The 19,782-nt window shown below is 44.1% G+C and overlaps 1 long non-coding RNA gene across 1 annotated transcript; it reads right to left on the minus strand.

The window, feature by feature from the left end:
* Positions 1 to 696: 696 nt before the first annotated feature.
* Positions 697 to 8,847, minus strand: LOC307221749. The gene is made up of 6 exons (XR_013841469.1): positions 8,796 to 8,847; positions 7,585 to 7,664; positions 6,367 to 6,510; positions 4,770 to 4,823; positions 3,845 to 3,985; positions 697 to 1,299 (listed from the first exon to the last, which is right to left on the minus strand). It is a non-coding gene; the product is annotated as an uncharacterized lncRNA (long non-coding RNA).
* Positions 8,848 to 19,782: the final 10,935 nt, after the last annotated feature.

A 19,782-nucleotide genomic window follows, 5' to 3' on the forward strand; every position in this document is an offset into this window, starting at 1 on the left:
GCAGGAAAAGATACAGTATAAAGCTTCATTGTAAGAACTTACAAGAGCTTGTGATGGAGCTTGCTATCTCGACCCTCTTTCCTCAAAATGTCAAGCCTTTTTAACTTGTGAGCCTGAGGGATAATCTCAGTACTGATTTTTGCTCTGAGGTTTTGGCTAAAGGGTGGGGTATAAATGTCATACGTGATCCAATACAGGATGTAAGGTATGTGATCACATAATCAGCAAGTCACTGGTGTGTGCAAAGAACAAAATCTCAAGTTCACTTCTCACAATTGGTAAGCTAAAGAAACTGCACACTTCAATTAGGCAAACACAAAAGACTAGATAAACTGACGTGATCAACAATTCCAAAATATCAGATACTGTGCATCTGCCAATACCTTTTTTTTTCTGTTATAGCCAATGCTACTCCTACTCAGAGTAGACAACCAAAAATTATGGTCATAGCTATCTTAGGTCCATTAATTTCAATGGGTCTACTGTGAGCAGAACCTAGTTGGATGCAACCCTGTTTCAAAGTCCATTTCAAATTGTCAGACATTGTTGGAGCATGGTAGAGCTGCATAATCTCATCTTCTGTCGTCTGTATACCCATTTTCTCTAACGTCAATAGCAACTGAAGATCCTGTCCTAACACATGAATAAAAAAAATTACAGAATAATATGCTTTATTGGTGTTCAACAAGCCATCTCTTACAGGTAAATAGCATAGGAGTTCTGTTACTTTGCAAGGAAAAAAAGGCATGCATGCAGTTGTCAAATTCTGCAAATGCAGAAAACCTCTTCATCCCAACCGGTTAATTTGGACCATTATCTTTGTCCACATTTAAGTTTTTCCCTTGACCACCTTTGCTCAGAACACACAAGCAGTGTGTCACAGATCTTGCTGTTTTGTTACCACTATGGCAGCACCTGCTAATCAGGGAAAAAGCAAGATGTTAATTCTCCACATTAAGGCTTTGGAGGTCATTCCTGCTCATTAGTATCCACAGCAATGCAGCTTTTCTTCCATCATGTTGCTGCCAGAGAAAGCTAGCGTAGTGCCCTGTCAATGTTGGGGCCTTCCGAATCTCGCCAGCCTAGTCGGCAACCAGGGATGATGAGAATTGTAGACTTGAAGGCATACTGAAGGTGGAGACCAAAGGTAGCCATTTCTCCAAGATTGTTCTGTTGATCTGTAGGACTCTTGTTCTCTTCTGACCTATGCTTAAATAGCTGGTGCTTTCACAAGACCACATCCTCAGCAGCTTCTCCTGCTCTTTTTCTCCTGGTTGTTATTCTTCCTTTTAAAATGGCCTGATAAATAAAAACAAAAACATCAACAGGCTGTTTCTGGTTCTCAGCTTCCCGAACATAAAATCAGCACATTGCAACTGATTTTAAAGCTTTTTTGCATTGTACGGACTTGTAAGTCACTTTGAGGAGAAAGCAATGAAAAACTAATTGAGGGAGAGAAATCAAGCAAGCATCCACTAATAAAAAGCAGGACCTCAATCACTCCAATGTAAAAAAAAAAAAACAGACCCCTATGTAAAGACTTCAAACTAGTCACTGCACAAGCATTGAAATTATAATAATATAATAATACATTTTTATTTACCGTATTTTTCGCTCTATAACACGCACCCGACCATAACACGCACATAGTTTTTAGAGGAGGAAAACAAGAAAAAAAAAATTCTAAACGAAACAGTGGGTGTATGATTTTTGTGGTTCATGCTGTGGCCACAGACATGTGATCTGACAGTGAGTTTGGAGTAGCCCAATGCAAAAATCCTGAGGATCCATGTGGATCCATGCTTTGTAACCACATTTTTGCACCACTGCGCCCCCAGGCAACAGTGGGTGTGTGATTTTTTGGTGCAAGATGTAGCAATGGACATGCTATGTGATCTGATGGTGAATTTGGGGTGACCCAGTGCAAAAATCCTGAGGATCCATGTGGATCCGTGCTTTGTAACCACGTTTTAAGTGGGGAGGGAAGGAAAAGCACTCAGGGGACAAGGAGCACGCATGGGGTGGGTGGAGAAGGAGGATGCTGCTAATAATGAAGAAGAGGGGTTTAAGGGGAGAAGGCTCCCCTCCTCTCCCACTTTGCTCCTTTAAAGCAAGCAGGCTCTGCTTTTCTCCCTCCTCCCCGCTCATCCCCGGCTTAGCGAGCTGAAAAACTTTGCTGCCTTTTAGCAAACTGAGTGGGGAGGAGAGAGGGACAGAGAGCCTGCTTGCTTTAAAGGAGCCAACCGGACAGGAGCCGCTTACACTCGTGTAAGCGGCTCCTCTCCTCTCCCGCTTTGCTCCTTTAAAGAAGCAGGCTCTCTGTCCCTCTCTCCTCCCCACTCAGCGACTCTTCTCCCGCTTTGCTGTTTCAAAGCGAGCCACGGAGGAGTGAAGGAAGGGGAACCATGGATCCTCTGTTCACTACTGCAGCAGATCCCCCACGCCACCTGTAGGCATTCCCTCCATAACACGCACAGACATTTCCCCTTACTTTCGGGGGGGGGGGGGAGTGAGTGTTATGGTGCAAAAAAAATACGGTATATCCCATCCTCCCCAGCCAAGACTGGGCTCAGGGCGGCTAACAACCAATAATAAAAAGTTGATTAAAATACAATTTAAAAGATTAAGACACAACATTAAAACAATTAGGGAGCAATCTCTTCATAGGAGAAAGGAAAAAGAAAGAGGGGGAGGGAATCAAACTGATTCTGAGCCAAAGGCCAGGTGGAACAACTCTTTCCTACAGGCCCTGCGGAAAGAGATCAGATCCCGCAGGGCCCTGGTCTCAAGAGACAGAGCATTCCACCAGGCCAGTGTTGAGAACGCCCTGGCTCTGGTTGAGGCTAATCTAACTTCCTTAGGGCCCGGGATCTCTAGGGTGCTGCTATATACGGACCTCCGTGGGGAATACCAGGAAAGGCGGTCCCATAGGTACGAGGGTCCTAGGAATTATGAGAATATATGCAAGGACCAACTTCAACAAGCCCAATTGTGCCGTTTATAAAACTTGCATTGAGTAAGACTCAATGTATCTGTGGCCCCCATAGCTTCTTCCAACCAAGAACCACAAGCTTAGGCTTATTAACATAATTACGACATAAAACTCTGGTGCATATGCCTCTTACAAGGCCATTAAGTGCCTTAATTTTTCACATGCCTCATGCCATACTACCAAAAACTCAAAAAAGAGCAAGGCAAAAATTGAACAAAAGAGCCCCGTTGGATCAGGCCAAATGGCCACCTAATCCATCATCCTGTGACCAACTAGATCCCCCAGTAGGAACCCTACAAGATTTAATAAGGGTTTATGAATGAAGCAGCAAACAAGCACATGTCTCCTGCATGGTTTATCTCCTCAGTCACCGTCCGAAGACTCAGAGAAGCAGTAGGAATATGCAGGTTGCAGACCACAAGGGCCCAGCTTGCTCTCCAACAGTGTGGAAGGGGACTATACGTCACAGAGCCCAAAGGCCTACGCTCCCATACGCCACATGGACAGAGCTGAGAGAGAGCAACCTCTCCAGATATCCCTGTTGGTTGAAGGCAGGACGAATTGCAAAGTGCCTCTACAGTATAAGAAGTTACTAGCCTCTTTACCAGCATGCCCCAAGGTGGTAGCTTATATTTGTTGGGACTCCAACTCCCATTAGCCTCAGCCAATAAACCAGAGTTTATTGAGATGGGAGATTATGATGAGAGTAGTAGCACAGCAACATCTGGCACATTGGGAAAACACTTAATATCCGCTTCCAATATAATGACCCCAAGCGACTACAAAGACTTGTATGCAGGTCAGCAGGACATTAGAAAACTCTCTTGTGGAAGGACAAAGCAACCCTTTTACCTGGTTGACTCTTGTGGAGCCCCAGTGTCCATGATGTGCAGGATCCTCACCACATCCAGAAGTCAGCCCCTCATCCTTGCTCAGGCCCCAGGTATGATATACAACTAGCGGCATGACATACCAAATGCAGAATACCTGTCACTAAGAATAAAAAGCAGGGTTATCTTTTAGAATTGGGCCTCTGAAAGCGGAGGGCATTTGCCCAACAAGAAAAAACAACGACAGACAACCCCTGAATAAATCTGCACTCCCACATGCATGCCATACCCCCCACAATATCCTTTAACATTGATTGTATTTTTTATGATCAGGAGAAAACTCTTGTGGTCTCTTTGAAAAGTGTATTGAAAACAAAATCCTATTAGCAAAGCTCTTGCTTGAGGAGTGTCTCCTGCATGGTTTATCTCCTCAGTCACCGTCCGAAGACTCAGAGAAGCAGTAGGAATATGCAGGTTGCAGACCACGAGGGCCCAGCTTGCTCTCCAACGGTGTGGAAGGGGACTATACGTCACAGAGCCCAAAGGCCTACGCTCCCATACGCCACATGGACAGAGCTGAGAGAGAGCAACCTCTCCAGATATCCCCGTTGGGTTGACAGCAGGATCAACAGCAAGTGCATTTGTAGAAAGCTGTCTATTGTCTAGGCCAGCATGGCCAATGACCGAGAATGGGCACTGTGGTCCAACACAGCTTATGCCCTTTCAGAATTACTTATACCAAGACAGCATTTTTTATTTCAATGCACTTTTAATCTAAACCTAAGAATACAGCAATATTTTCACAGTGGAGTTTATAAAGACAACACCCCACACTGGTCTTAACGACACACACACACACACACACACACGCCACAGGTCACAACAGGCAAATAGGAAAAAATAATTATTCTCGTGAATACCTTGATAGTCAAAGCTGCTGTACATACCCATTTCAGGATTATATGTCCATTCCAACAGCATGCAATGAACTTTCAAGCGTACTGGAATGGGAAGAACAGAATTGTACAATAGTTAAGACAGCTGCTTCTCAAACCGAGAGTCCCAATGTATTACTGGGGTGGTCACACTATGGGTATGTGTCTGTATCATTTCTCTCTCCCCGCCCCCCCCCCCAAATTTCTAGGGATTTTAAAGAAAATTCATGATGGGCCCACAGCACTTCTGTTGTGAATCCTCTTGGAGCAACTTGGTTACTGACCCCCTGCATATTAAATTCTATTTATATAAGCAATATGTACTCTAACAACAATACGCTAATTAAAACATGGAATATATAATATGCAATTGCCCAGTGTTAAATTTGAACTTGAAAGTCTTATTTTCTTTTTCAGCGAGAGATAGGACTAGAAAGCTTAGCTGCTTTGCCGCCATAGTTTTTTGCTGATGTTATAGGGGGAGGAAGATGTTCTGGCTGATTTCTATGAATTGCACGTCATTTTATAATAACTCTTTTTTACTTAAGCTCTTAAAAATATTGCTAAGTGGCCTGGAAACCTTTCTGCAACAGGCTACTTGTAAGTTCAATAACTAATAATAGAAGGAGCAAAGCTCAGTGGTAGATGATCTGTTTTGCATGCAGAAGGTTCCAGGTTCAATCCTTGGCATCTCCAGGTAGGGTTGGTAATGACCCCTGCCCAAATCCATGGGGAGCCACTGCCAGTCAGTGTAGACAGCATTGAGCTTGATGGACAAATGGTCTTAACTCTGTATAAGGCAGCTTTCTATGCTCCTAGGTAAATTTTATTTATAAATGGACCTCACTGCCAAAGGTTTAAGCAGCACTGGATTAAACACAACTTTTTAACAATACCACACTAGCACAAAGCAACAGCTACAGTAAGGAAATACTATCAAAGTGAAGCAATGTCTCCTGCATGGTTTATCTCCTCAGTCACAGTCCAAAGACTCAGAGAAGCAGTAGGAATATGCAGGTTGCAGACCACAAGGGCCCAGCTTGCTCTCCAACAGTGTGGAAGGGGACTATACGTCACAGAGCCCAAAGGCCTACGCTCCCATACGCCACATGGACAGAGCTGAGAGAGAGCAACCTCTCCAGATATCCCCGTTGGTTGAAGGCAGGACGAATTGCAAAGCGCCTCTACAGTATAAGTTGTTGTTGTTTAGTCGTGTCCGACTCTTCGTGACCCCATGGACCAGAGCACACCAGGCACAACTTTTATATGCCTGTTGTCTTTGTCCATAGTTTTCTAGGCAGGGATACTGGAGTGGCTTGCCAGTTCCTGCTCCAGTATAAGAAGTTACTAGCCTCTATACCAGCATGCCCCAAGGTGGTAGCTTATATTTGTTGGGACTCCAACTCCCATTAGCCTCAGCCAATAAACCAGAGTTTATTGAGATGGGAGATTATGATGAGAGTAGTAGCCCAGCAACATCTGGCACATTGGGAAAACACTTAATATCCGCTTCCAATATAATGATCCCAAGCTACTACAAAGACTGTTGAATGCAGGCCAGCAGGACATTAGCAAACTCTCTTCTGGAAGGACAAAGCAACCCTTTTACCTGGTTGACTCTTGTGGAGCTCCAGTGTCCATGATGCACAGATGTCTGATCCTCACCACACCCAGAAGTCAGGCCCTCATCCTTGCTCAGGACCCAGGTATGATATAAAACTAGCGGCATGACATACCAAATGCAGAATACCTGCTACCAAGAATAAAAAGCAGGGTTATCTTTCAGAATTGGGCCTCTGAAAGCAGAGGGCATTTGCCCAACAAGAAAAAAAACAACTGGCAACCCTTGAACAAATCTGCACTCCCACATACGTGCCATACCCCCCACCCCCCACAATATCCTTTAAAAGTGATTGTAATTTTTATGATCAGGAGAAAACTGTTGTGGTGTCTTTGAAAAGTGTACTGAAAACAAAACCCTATTAGCAAAGCTCTTGCTTGAGTGTCTCCTGCATGGTTTATCTCCTCAGTCACCGTCCGAAGACTCAGAGAAGCAGTAGGAATATGCAGGTTGCAGACCACGAGGGCCCAGCTTGCTCTCCAATGGTGTGGAAGGGGACTATACGTCACAGAGCCCAAAGGCCTACGCTCCCATACGCCACATGGACAGAGCTGAGAGAGAGCAACCTCTCCAGATATCCCCGTTGGTTGACAGCAGGATGAAGTGCCTCAATTTCTAGAAGTTTTATAGTCTCTAGGTCAGCAAGGGCCAAGTACGCTCAAAATACTGGTGCCCCCAACTCCCAAGGGTAAAGTACAAGGAGCAGAACTTTATTTTTGCAGTGGAGACAAGTGATGTGCCCCATAAGGAGTTTGCACTTTCAATAGATTAAAGAAAAAGCTTTTCCTTTAGACATCACTGAGGAGGAGGCTGTGTACACACTACCTTCAAAATACATTCTAAACACATCCCCCCCCCCAAGAATTATGGGCACTGTAGTTTACCCCTCATAGTTTCCAGTAACCGCTAAACTACAGTGCTACAGAAAAGCACATGCTTCAAAGTTATATACACAGCCAAAGTATAACATCTGCATATATTCCATTTGTATAAAATTATGCTGTTCCTATCTTTGCAAGTCTTCCCAACCAATTGCATTTCAGGTATTGCTAGACTACAACCCCCAAGCGTTCTTTGCTATTGGTCATGCTGACTGGGGCTCAGTAAGAGCTGTAGTCCAAAACATCTGGAGTGCACCAGGTTGATGAAGGCTAGTTCAGGTAGCAATTTGCTGATTAAGATCAAACAGAATTTCCCCCCCAATACCTTTCATTTCCAAACTGGACATGTTCACCTGTGGATCAAATGCCCTCCTCAGCAGCATCTAATGAGGTTCTCAAGGCTTTCTGACCAGAAAAAACAAAAGTGTGCATTAGTATACTGTATTTTAACTGCCTGAAATGCAGCTTCATACAGTACCATTGGCACCAAGCAAGGTACAGCCTAGCGTCCAATAATACACTGCATAAACATTTATGCCCAAACTTGTATTTGTTTATAAATGCTTGGTTTCAGGCAATCTTTAAAGCATCACAAAAATAAGAAAAACTGTTAGGCAAGTCCGTATTCTTGCAGATTAAATGCTTCAGAGTCTCATAGTTTTAAACAAAATCTTGCTTGAAATTATCAAAGTTGAAAGGTTTCTCGCCACCCAACAGCACCTTGATATGCACATGTGTACACTGTTAAGAGGTCACTAGCAAGCAGAAAAAAAGGTTTTCAAATCAAGCATAGGATCATGCTAGTGCAGGTTTTTAGTGGTTCAATAAATATAAACCAACAAGCCTGAGGCTTGTTGTGAAGATGAAATGGGAAGAGGGGGGAACCTTGTACACCACCTTGAGCTCCTTTAAGGAAAGGTGAGAAACTAACTAAACAATAAAACATTTTAGCGAGATAGGCAAGATCCAATTTGCCTTGCAAGTTTAACAAAGACACCCATGCAAACGGGTAGAAATGAGGCTGGTCATAGCTTTCTTCCCAACCAAAGAGGATTCCCAGATAGAAACCAGGGAAGTGCACTGCAAGCAGAGAAATGGTTGCTGTATGGCACCATGCTTTCCAGGCCTCAAAAACAAATTGCGAGCCATGCCGGCTGCCGTCCTCCAAAATACACCGACTTGCAGTACTGTTGAATTTCTGCCTGCCGCCACACACTTTCAAGGTGCAGGAACTCTCCCCCTCCCAATAATTTATTTTATAATCTTTTGGATGGAGTTTTCTGTGGCACTAACTGCAACAACGGCGCTCCTTCAACGCTGAAATTCAAGAAACGAGCGGAAATTCAATAGGGAAAATCTCATCACTGCATCTTCCGTAGTTTCCTTCATTTATTATGATATCAAAACGGTGCAATTATAAAAGCAACTTAATTAATCACTTATAGTTATTACATTCACTAACTTATTGCTTCTTGTGAGATTAAAATGCCGCGCTTCTCGCTCTTTTAAGGCGAAGGCAGCAGCTCCACCACTTACCTCTTCTTCCCACGCGCCTAGAAAAGAATGTGGGACGCACGACGTGGGCATTTATAACGCGCAGGGGCTGACGGGAAAGATTAAGCCGCCCGACTGCACGGCGCATGCGGCAAAGGTTTCCCGTCGAAGGGGAAGGCGTAAAAAGCCCACGAGTTTCATCTATTTAGGCGATCCTCACTTCCGGTTCTCAATCGGCTTTTTCAGCATGCGGGGCAATGTGGGGCGGAAAGGCATATATGAATAGTATTATATATTTTTTTTAAAAATCGAACAACAAAAAATGGTCCTCGGCGCATATTTGAGAGCACTGCACTTCTGTCTCCAGATTTCTCTCTCCCTCTCCCGCTTAAACCTTACTCCACTATAGCTAATTCGAACAGTTTGGTCCCGCACATGGTGGAGTATATCGATGGCCAATGGGAACCGAACTTTTTACAGATTCATGAAGACTGCACCTTTCAGGGTATTTTAATTTTTTCTATTTAAACAACGGCGACACAACGCATGCGTAATAGCGAAGTGGGGGGAAAGAGAGAGAGGGAGGAAGGGAGAGGAAGGAGGGATGCAGAGGAGCAGTGATTGGTTGAACTCCAAGGTGGTGCCGAGTTAGAAGAGAAGGAGATTCTAAGAAAAGAGACTCCGACGCCGTTCTGACAACAAGGGCTCCCTCTACCGAGTGAAATGGCGAATGGCCACTCGTGCGGAACGGAGGCCGAAAGAGGAGCCCCAGTTATGTACCGGTATTTTAATAAATATTAGTTTGTATGTGCCCAACGACGAATGAAAGTCTATCTTGTATTTTTGCTTCACCTTCATATTTTAAATGATCTTAGAATGGCTGTCTTATTGCAAAAGAATTTTAGAAATACACTTGAAAGAGAAACAAATTAAAATAATAAAATAAATCCTTCCTGTAGCACCTTAGAGACCAACTAAGTTAGTTATTGGTATGAGCTTTCGTGTGCATGCACACTTCTTCAGATAAGCTCATTCCAATAACTAACATAAGGTGCTACTGGAAAGAATTTTATTATTTTATTTATTTTTTTTTTTTTATTTTTTTATTTTGTTTCGACTACGGCAGACCAGCATGGCTACCTACGTGTAACTAGACCTTGAAAGAGAAGTTGCTGAATTACAACTCATTACCAAACTAAAAACTATGGAGAGACCTGATCTGAATAGAGATATTGGATTCATGTCCCATTATACATACTAAAGCTAATTTTGGTCATCTATCCTTTAAAAATCCCTTGCCCTTCCCTGTGGAACCAACTGCCATAACAGACACCAACAGTTATAAGGTTGAAGCGATCTCTGCTTCAGAGTATCTGACGAAGTGTGTATTACACACGAAAGCTCATACCTTGAAAGCTTATATTTAGTTGATCTTTAAGGTGCCACTGGAATTATTAAAAAAGATTTTTTCATCTTTCAGGTTGTTATTTATTATGACTATGACAGATCAACACGGTTATCCCCTGAATCTATATTTTAAATTAGTTCACCTATTCAATTATTATTTTAAAAAAACCTCACATCAGCTTAAAAAAATAAAATCGTTTGACCAAAACTACATGCTTAAGATCCAATAATAATAATAAGCATGGCAGAAAACTGGAAAGTGTTTGGGACACATGCTTGGAGCTGTGCATGGCTTTATATATTATCACTTGCAACATAAGAAAAGCTCTGCTTGGCTGCCCTGTAACCAGCCTAAAAAGTTCAGGGTGGGGACACCCAGCAAACAGTTTGGGGCATCTTATTCCCCTGTACATATTAATGCTTTACTTTGTATTCATTAAGGCTATGCTGGTGATAATCATAATTTAAGGTTCATTTGTCATCTGTTCTTCAATTGTACTCTGATCAATTGCCTCACAAAGTGGTAATGGACCTTCCAGCTGGTATACATTACACAACTGATAGCTAAATTTGCACTGGCAGATCAGAAGATGTGGTCTAGACATACTGAAAATTATGATGTATTATAACATTTTTTTCATAATATTTTATTGAGTTTTCCAATTTAATAATCCAATAAAAAACACATTATATTCCAAATTACAATGCAATCCAGGAGAAGGGTCCAGTGGGTTCTGCAAATTGGTGCTGCCTGTCAGGAGTACTCCCCTTTCAGTAACCCCCCTACACACTCTAGCAAGGGAAGGGGCCAGTGCAATGAGAGCAAGAGGGGAAGGTTGACCAGCGAAGGGAAGAGAAGTAGCTGGAGTCTCTGGTGCCACCCAAGCTTTCAGAGCCCCACCGCCATCACCAGTCTACCTTATCTAAGAGGAGTTACAGAAGGAAGGAGCACTTAGATCAGCTGGTGCATAGAAGTGAACATCTGGCCAAACATCATCTGCTGGACACCAGGACTTAAATACCTGTTTGTGGGAATTTGCGTTTGCTCCAACTTTCTGTGGCTCCAACAACTGTACCTTAAGGAACTGATGCACCTGCTCCCTGTATCAATGAATGCTATAAACTAGAAACCTTTGGACTACTATCTGATTTTGTGGAGAGCCGGGACAGACGGCCAGGTAGCTGTGGAAGTCTCACACCCACACCCATCAGGAAGCTGTCTCCAAATCACTTCCTCCTTCAGGATCCCCAGTTAATTTTCTGCCTTGTGGAAGTAGGCAGAGTTTTTTTGGGCTTCCACATGGGTACAATAGCTATTATTATTATTATTATTATTATTATTATTATTATTATTATTATTTTATTGTTGACTGCCCTCGCTCCTCCACAAGGCAACAAGGTGAAATTGTTGCTCATTTTCCCTGATCCAGTTCACAGTGGGAGTCCTTCTGGAGTGCAGGAAATCAGGGAAGATCAAGCCCAAGGAGAAGGCCAAGAGTATTCACCAGCCACATTCCTCTTTCTGTGACATGACAGCAAACAGAAAAGTTCATTATGGAGTCTGACTGGTGAAAGGGTCAGGTTCTGAAGCACACCACCTTTCTGGCCCAAGCACCACTGCCCAGAGAAGAAAATGGCTCATTTAGTGCAATAATTGGCTATCCATGAGTCAATGGATAGGACAGCTGCTCCTGTTTTTCAGTTCACAGTAACTGAAAGGAGGTATTTGGATCAGCTGACTACCACAAACTGCTGCATTTGCTGCCCGAGTGAATGTATAACAGCCCCTTGGCAGAGTCTGCCGCAGCTGTGGTAAGGATGAATAACCTGCTTTTGCACGTCCTTCTCCCCATTGTAATATCTAATGGTTTCTGTATTCTGTAGTTCAGTAGAAGGAGAGAAAATAAAAACCCCAAATGATGCTGGCCACATAATTCTCTCACACACAAACACATCATCTTGAAAAATGCTAGCTTTAATTTAGGATTCATTCTCCATTCTCCCTCTACCATTCCATTTTCTATTTTCAACTTGCAGCCAACAATTTTTGGTTGTTGGGCCAACTCTTCACTGGGCTGTCCCTTCTCATGGGAGAGTGAGTTTTAACTGTTACAGGCCGAAGAGAGGCTGGGACCAGGTACTCTGGGTCTACATGTTTCTCAGATAAGCCCCTTAAGTAAACTTTTTGCATATTAAGAGGCTTGACAGGAGATATCTGACAGGCTGGCTGACAGGCTATCTGTCAGGCTATCTGTCCGGATATCTGACGGTCTATCTGTCCGGAGATGTTGCCTCCAATGCCGCTTGCATTCCCCATCATTCTGCACTGGCACCCCACGTTGGACGGCGCTGGGAGTATGTGCCGACAGCGGAAAAGCCAGCAAAGGAACCCACAGCTTGGTCACACAACAGGATGCGTCACACAGTGCCCACAACGTTACATGGTGCTCCGGGTGCTGCGCGCACAGCCGAAACAGTTAACCGCCATGCGGGGGGGAGGCAGCGGGCAGACAGCACGGCGACTGTGCGTGCTGCCCAACATTTTGTCCCCCCCACCACACAACCTGCACCCCCCCTTCGTATGCCCCTGTGCGTGGGATGCTGGCACCCCTTTTGATTGGTGCTGTGAGTCCCTGCGAGTCCCTAAAGGTTCTAAAGGTACTGTATTTTTTGCTCTATAAGACTCACTTTTTCCCTCCTAAAAAGTAAGGGGAAATGTGTGTGCATCTTATGGAGCGAATGGAGGCTGCGCAGCTATCCCAGAAGCCAGAATAGCAAGAGGGATCGCTGCTTTCACTGCACAGCGATCCCTCTTGTTGTTCTGGCTTCTAAGATTCAGGATATATTTTTTCTTGTTTTCCTCCTCCTAAAACTAGGTGCATCTTATGGTCTGGTGCGTCCTATAGAGTGAAAAATACGGTAAACAACTATTTCCTTTAAAAAAGTCAACAACTTTGGGGATCCCCCCCTAAAAAAGGTCAACAACTCTGGGCAACCTAGGGGCGCTGGGTGGATCTTTGCACCCTGGTGCCGCATATGCTTAAGACAGTACTGTGAATGAGCTCAGTAGAAGGGAGTTCTCTCCTGTTCTGCTTAGAGTGTCTTCTTCTTTCCTCTTTACAGACTTTAGTTTCAAGGATGGGACTGGGGCAATGACAAGAAGATCGTTGCCTCCACTTGGGTTGACGGTGTGCTATAAGACTGGTCTCCTCATACTGCAGGGTCTTCCATTTTACAGCGTGTACATTCTAAAAGGGATGGGGAGGGAAAGTGCCCTGCTGCAGGAATTCCTTTCCTCTTCTTAGACGGCATTTTTGAGGGACAGGCAAGGACAGTGCCATCCTGTTTCGTCACCCGATATGAAATGGGAAGGTGCCGCCCCAACTCACCACCACCCAAGCCTCCCTTTTTACATATATAGGTATCGTATTTTTCGCCCTATAGGACGCACTTTTTCCCCTCCAAAAATGAAGGGGAAGTGTGTGTGCGTCCTATGGGGTGAATGCAGGCTTTCGCTGAAGCCTGGAGAGTGCGAGGGGTCGGTGCGCACTGACCCCTCTCGCTCTCCAGGCTTCAGGGGAGCTCCAGCGCCAGCCCCACAAGCTCGGGGGACAGTGGGGAGGCGGAACGCCGCCACCCCGCTGTCTCCCGATGTGGTTTGGAGGCTGACGATGGGGAGACGAGTGCTTCTCCCGGCCGCCAGCCCCGCAAGCTCAGGGGACAGCGGGGAGGCACAGCGCACCTTCCCGCTGTCCCCGGACCTGGTCTGAAGGCTGGCGGCAGGAAGAAGAGCGCTTCTCCCCGCTCCAGCCCCACAAGCGCCTGGGGGGGAAATTAAATTTTTTTTCTTTATTTCCCCCCCAAAAAAACCAGGTGCGTCCTATGGGCCGGTGCGTCCTATGGGGTGAAAAATACGGTAATAATTTTATTTGATTTTACAAATATAGGATTATAAAAATCCAAATTACATATCCCTATTTAGAGATTTCTCCAAATCGCTGGACTTCCCACCTTCCCCTCCATGGATCCTATTGTCCACCTTCTAAACTGCATATTATTTCATAGTCCATATTTTATATCTTACCATATTATCCATAATATTCGCTACATTACAAGTGTTATTAAAATCCTGCTAAGGTTTTCATCTGCTTACAGTGGTCTCCTAGATAAATTATAATTGTTTCCCATTCTTCGTTGAAGTTTTGGTCTTCTTGGTTCCTGAGCCTTCTGGTCAGTTTTGTCATTTTGGCATAGTCCAACAGCTTGGTTTGCCATTCCTCTCTGGTAGGGACTTTGTCTTCTTTCCATCTCTGAGCTAGTAGCATCTGCGTTGCTGTTGTCACATACATGAAAAGTCTTTTTCTGTTCCTTTGGAATGCTGGTACCTACAATTCCTAATAAAAGGCTTCTTTGTTTGTTTGTTTGTTTGTTTGTTTTTACAAAAGTTATTTTAAACATTTTTTTTCAATTCATTATTTTGGTATTTCTTAGAACGGCCAGCTGGCAGGGAAACAGTTCAGGGCTAGGAGGTGCCTGGAGGAGCTGGTCCTGGAGCAGAGTGGATGGAATGAGCCCTGCTTCCTATTTCTCCCATTCAGGCAGCTTGTTGGAATTACCAGGGAATAAGTTCCATTGCAAGAAAGCAAAGTGGCTGTCCAACGAGGCCTTACAAATAGCGGGGGAGAGAAGGCAAGCAAAATGCGAGGGAGATAGTGAAAGATACAGGAAATTGAATTCAGATTTCCAAAGAATAGCAAGGAGAGACAAGAAGGCCTTCTTAAACGAGCAATGCAAAGAAATAGAGGAAAACAACAGAATGGGAAGAACCAGAGATCTGTTCAAGAAAATTGGAAATATGAAAGGTACAAAGATTACCATAATAAAGGACAAAAGTGGTAAGGACCTAACAGAAGCAGAAGACATCAAGAAGTGGTGGCAAGAATACACAGAGGAATTATACCAGAAAGATATGGATGTCTCGTACACCCCAGGTAGTGGGGTTGCTGACCTTGAGCCAGACATCCTGGAGAGTGAAGTCAAATGTGCCTTAGAAAGCACTGCAAATAACAAGGCCAGTGGAAGTGATGGTATTCCAGCTGAACTATTTAAACTTTTAAAAGATGATGCTGTTAAGGGCTACACTCAATATGCCAGCAAGTTTGGAAAACTCAGCAGTGGCCAGAGGATTGGAGAAGATCAGTCTACATCCCAATCCCAAAGAAAGGCAGTGCCAAAGAATGCTCCAACTACCGCACAATTGCACTCCTTTCACACGCTAGCAAGCTTATGCTTAAAATTCTACAAGGAAGGCTCAAGCAGTATGTGGACCGAGAACTCCCAGAAGTGCAAGCTGGATTTAGAAGAGGCAGAGGAACCAGAGACCAAATTGCAAACATGCGCTGGATTATGGAGAAAGCTAGAGAGTTCCAGAAAGACATCTACTTCTGCTTCATTGACTATGCAAAAGCCTTTGACTGTGTCGACCACAGCAAACTATGGCAAGTTCTTAAAGAAATGGGAGTGCCTGATCACCTCATCTGTCTCCTGAGAAATCTCTATGTAGGACAAGAAGCTACAGTTAGAACTGGATATGGAACAACTGATTGGTTCAAAATTGGGAAAGGAGTACGACAAGGCTGTATATTGTCTCCCTGCTTATTTAACTTATATGCAGAATTCATCATGCGAAAGGCTGGGCTGGATGAATCCGAAGCCGGAATTAAGATTGCCGGAAGAAATATCAACAACCTCAGATATGCAGATGACACAACCTTGATGGCAGAAAGTGAGGAGGAATAAAAGAAACTTTTATTGAGGGTGAAAGAAGAGAGCGCAAAATATGGTCTGAAGCTCAACATCAAAAAACCGAAGATCATGGCCACTGGTCCCATCACCTCCTGGCAAATAGAAGGGGAAGAAATGGAGGCAGTAAGAGATTTTACTTTCTTGGGCTCCATGATCACTGCAGATGGTGACAGCAGTCACGAAATTAAAAGACGCCTGCTTCTTGGGAGAAGGGCAATGACAGGCCTAGACAGCATCTTGAGAAGTAGAGACATCACCTTGCCAACAAAGGTCCGTATAGTTAAAGCTATGGTTTTCCCAGTAGTGATGTATGGAAGTGAGAGCTGGACCATAAAGAAGGCTGATCGCCGAAGAATTGATGCTTTTGAATTATGGTGCTGGAGGAGACTCTTGAGAGTCCCATGGACTGCAAAAAGATCAAACGTATCCATTCTTAAGGAATTCAGCCCTGAGTGCTCACTGGAAGGACAGATTGTGAAACGGAGGTTCCAATACTTTGGCCACCTCATGAGAAGAGAAGACTCCCTGGAAAAGACCCTGATGTTGGGAAAGATGGAGGGCAGAAGGAGAAGGGGACGACAGAGGATTAGATGGTTGGATGGTGTTCTTGAAGCTACCAGCATGAGTTTGATCAAACTGCGGGAGGCAGTGGAGGACAGAAGTGCCTGGCGTGCTCTGGTCCATGGGGTCACGAAGAGTCAGACACAACTAAACAACTAAACAACAACAACAACAAGTTCCATTGAACTCAGTGCAATAAGGGACCCCTGACCATTAGGTCCAGTCGTGTCCGACTCTGGGGTTGCGGCGCTCATCTCGCTTTATTGGCCAAGGGAGCCGGCGTGGTCATGTGGCCAGCATGATTAAGCCGCTTCTGGTGAACCAGAGCAGCGCACGGAAGCGCTGTTTACCTTCCCACCGGAGCAGTACCTATTTATCTACTTGCACTTTGACGTGCTTTCGAACTGCTAAGTTGGCAGGAGCAGGGTCCGAGCAATCCCCGTCGCGGGGATTCAAACCACCGACCTTCTGATCAGCAAGTCCTAGGCTCTGTGGTTTAACCCACAGTGCCACCTGCGTCCCCAACATGCAGAATACTGCGCAGTTAAGTAGCTATTGAGTGTTAAAAATGCAGCTTGTGGCCTTCCCTTTGCATACTACCCAGGTCCCCAAATTCTACACTTTGAAAATTTAGCACAATTCCACTTTGTTTGAAGCTCCAGGCACCCTCAGCTGCCCCCTCTAGGTGATAGAGGATGCCCTGTGAAGGTGACTAAACACTGTAACTTCTCATTACCCACAGAACAGTTCAAGGCTTCCCTCTAGTGGCTAGAAATTGTCAAAAGGCATGTTTTTATGTGATTCAATGCAGAATCACCTTCCAGCGGGCAAGATCAACTTTGTTTTCTACCACACACTCATAACTGGAGCCAGGTACAAAAGGCATGCACTTAAAGATTTTGAAGGCTGGGAATTTGTCTCAAGTAATGGAACTGAGGTGAGTTCACAGTCCTTCCATCCAAATATCTGTTCCTGATCAGCTCCTTCCTCCCAGCTTTACTCATTTTAGCAGTATAATTTCAGGGGGAAGTTGTTTTGTTGTTGCCACAGCATATCACCCAGAGATCTACCAGTAGTTCCCGATCTATTTTGTTCCTGCCCCTGTGATGTAGCCCAAGTTCCTACATATTTTGGATATTTCTTGGCAGGGGGCCCTTGACAGTGTCTTCCTCAGGGGTCAGCAAACTTTTCCATCAGGGGGCCAGTCCACTGTCCCTCAGACCTTGTGGGGGGCCGGAGTATATTTTTTTTTGGAGGGGGATGAATGAATTCCTATGCCTCAAAAATAAGCCAGAGATGCATTTTAAATAAAAGCACACATTCTACTCATGTAAAAACATGCTGGTTCCCAGACTGTCCCTGGGCTGGATTGAGAAGGCAATTGGGCTGGATCCGGCCCCCGGGCCTTAGTTTGCCTACCCATGCTCTTGCTCCTAAGGAAAGCATTGGGCTGAACACAATGCAATGCTTTCTCATAGAGGAGGTGCGGATCTGTGACTTGGGTAGTCCAAACCATCGGGTAGTCTGACCATCAGTTCCTTATGTGAAATTGTCAGGCTTGAATGAGGCCGACAGAATAGGTTGCAATGCCAGCTTGGCTCTGTGGGTTTGTGTGTGGTGCTTTCAACAGTTACTCTGGTTTGCAAAGTGGTTCACAGGCCCCTGAAGTCTGGCAAACCCTGGTGTTAGTGGTTAGAGTGCTGGACTTGGAATCTCATATTCAAATCTTTGCTGAGCTACAAAGGTCACTGGGTCACCTTGGGCCACTCACATGTCCCCAATTTAACCTACTTTGCAGGGTAGGATAAAATAAGGTGACTATTGAGTCTGCCACTCTTGAGCTCCTCAGAGGAAATGTGAGAGGTGATTGTGTTGAGAGATAAAGGGTGTGGGGAATATTCTGGCCCCTGACTCTGAGAATTTACACCTTCCTCTGAGAGTTGGAGAAGAAGATTAAAATCTTGTAACCACAGGCTAGTTGCTGTGAGATCCAGCTGTCTTCTCTATGCCCAAATGGGGCTGAGTCAGGAACTCAGTTCCTCTCACATTTTAAAGTGAACCCTACCTAATTCACACATCCCAAAACAAGAATTGAATAAAAATGCATCTATCTTTAGAAATTCTCCAGTTCTCCAACTAAAACATGTATATTAGGGGAAAGAATATTGGCGAGAACTATGCACAAAAATGCATCTAGGGAAATCTGCTTGGGGAAAAAAGTGCATAGGGAAAATTTGCAATAAAATGCTAACAGATTTTCATGAGGACTTTAAAAAACACACCCACACATTGCAAAAATATGTATAGCAAAAATAGTGCTCCATCAGTGTTAGATTGATTTGATAAACATGAACTACCAGAGTGTCAAATTTAACATAATACAGTAGATAATAAACAATTGTCCAAGTTCTTATTTGTTCATCAACCATCAGGACAATATTCAACCACATACTACCTTTGCTTTATTGTAAATATGCAGACTGCATATAGATTACATATATGTTTGCGATAATCAACATTTGTAAATAAAATTTTGTTATAAATATGAAAAAATCACAAACTGGTGTAGACATGCAGCAAACTGAGCTGAAGAATGGGAGCATAAGAAACTGAAGTTGAGAGATTGGATCATCTGTCGGTGTCTCTTGGCTTTTCATTTTTTCCAGTTTGAATTTATGTTCCCCACATTTCCACATCAACTTGCAATTATTATTATTTTTAAAGGTCCTCATGAAAACCCAGCAGCATTTTAGTGTGAATTTCTCCTGATATGCATATTTTTCTATGCAACTTTGTCAAATGTATGCACTTTTATAAAGCAATTTCCCCTAATAGAGCTTTATGTTATTTTCATTAATATACATCAATATGCACACTTTACCTTAGTATATGCATTTTTGTACGCATTACTCGGCTAGCGAATGGCAATGCAAAAAGCAGGTTTTGAAGATGGCTTCTGCTCATGTATTGTTTTGGAAAATGTGAATTAGGCCTGTTCACTTTTACATGTGGACTGAATCAAATTCCTTCCCCTCCTTATGAGTTCCAAGCCACTTTTTGCATGGACACCCGACGCACCAGCTCGGCTCCTTAGACAGCTCCAAATGTCAATCTTCAGCTGCTCGATCCTTGCAGTCCACTCCGGCACAGGTAGCAGCTTTGGTTCCAGGCCCGGCTTTCCCGCAAGCTTTGTGGGTAGGTGTTTCCTCTCTCTCTCTCTCTCTCTCTCTCTCTCTCTCTCTCTCTCTCTCCCCCC

This window comes from Podarcis cretensis (genome assembly GCF_951804945.1).
Source record: "Podarcis cretensis genome assembly, chromosome: 8".
Lineage (NCBI taxonomy): Eukaryota > Metazoa > Chordata > Lepidosauria > Squamata > Lacertidae > Podarcis > Podarcis cretensis.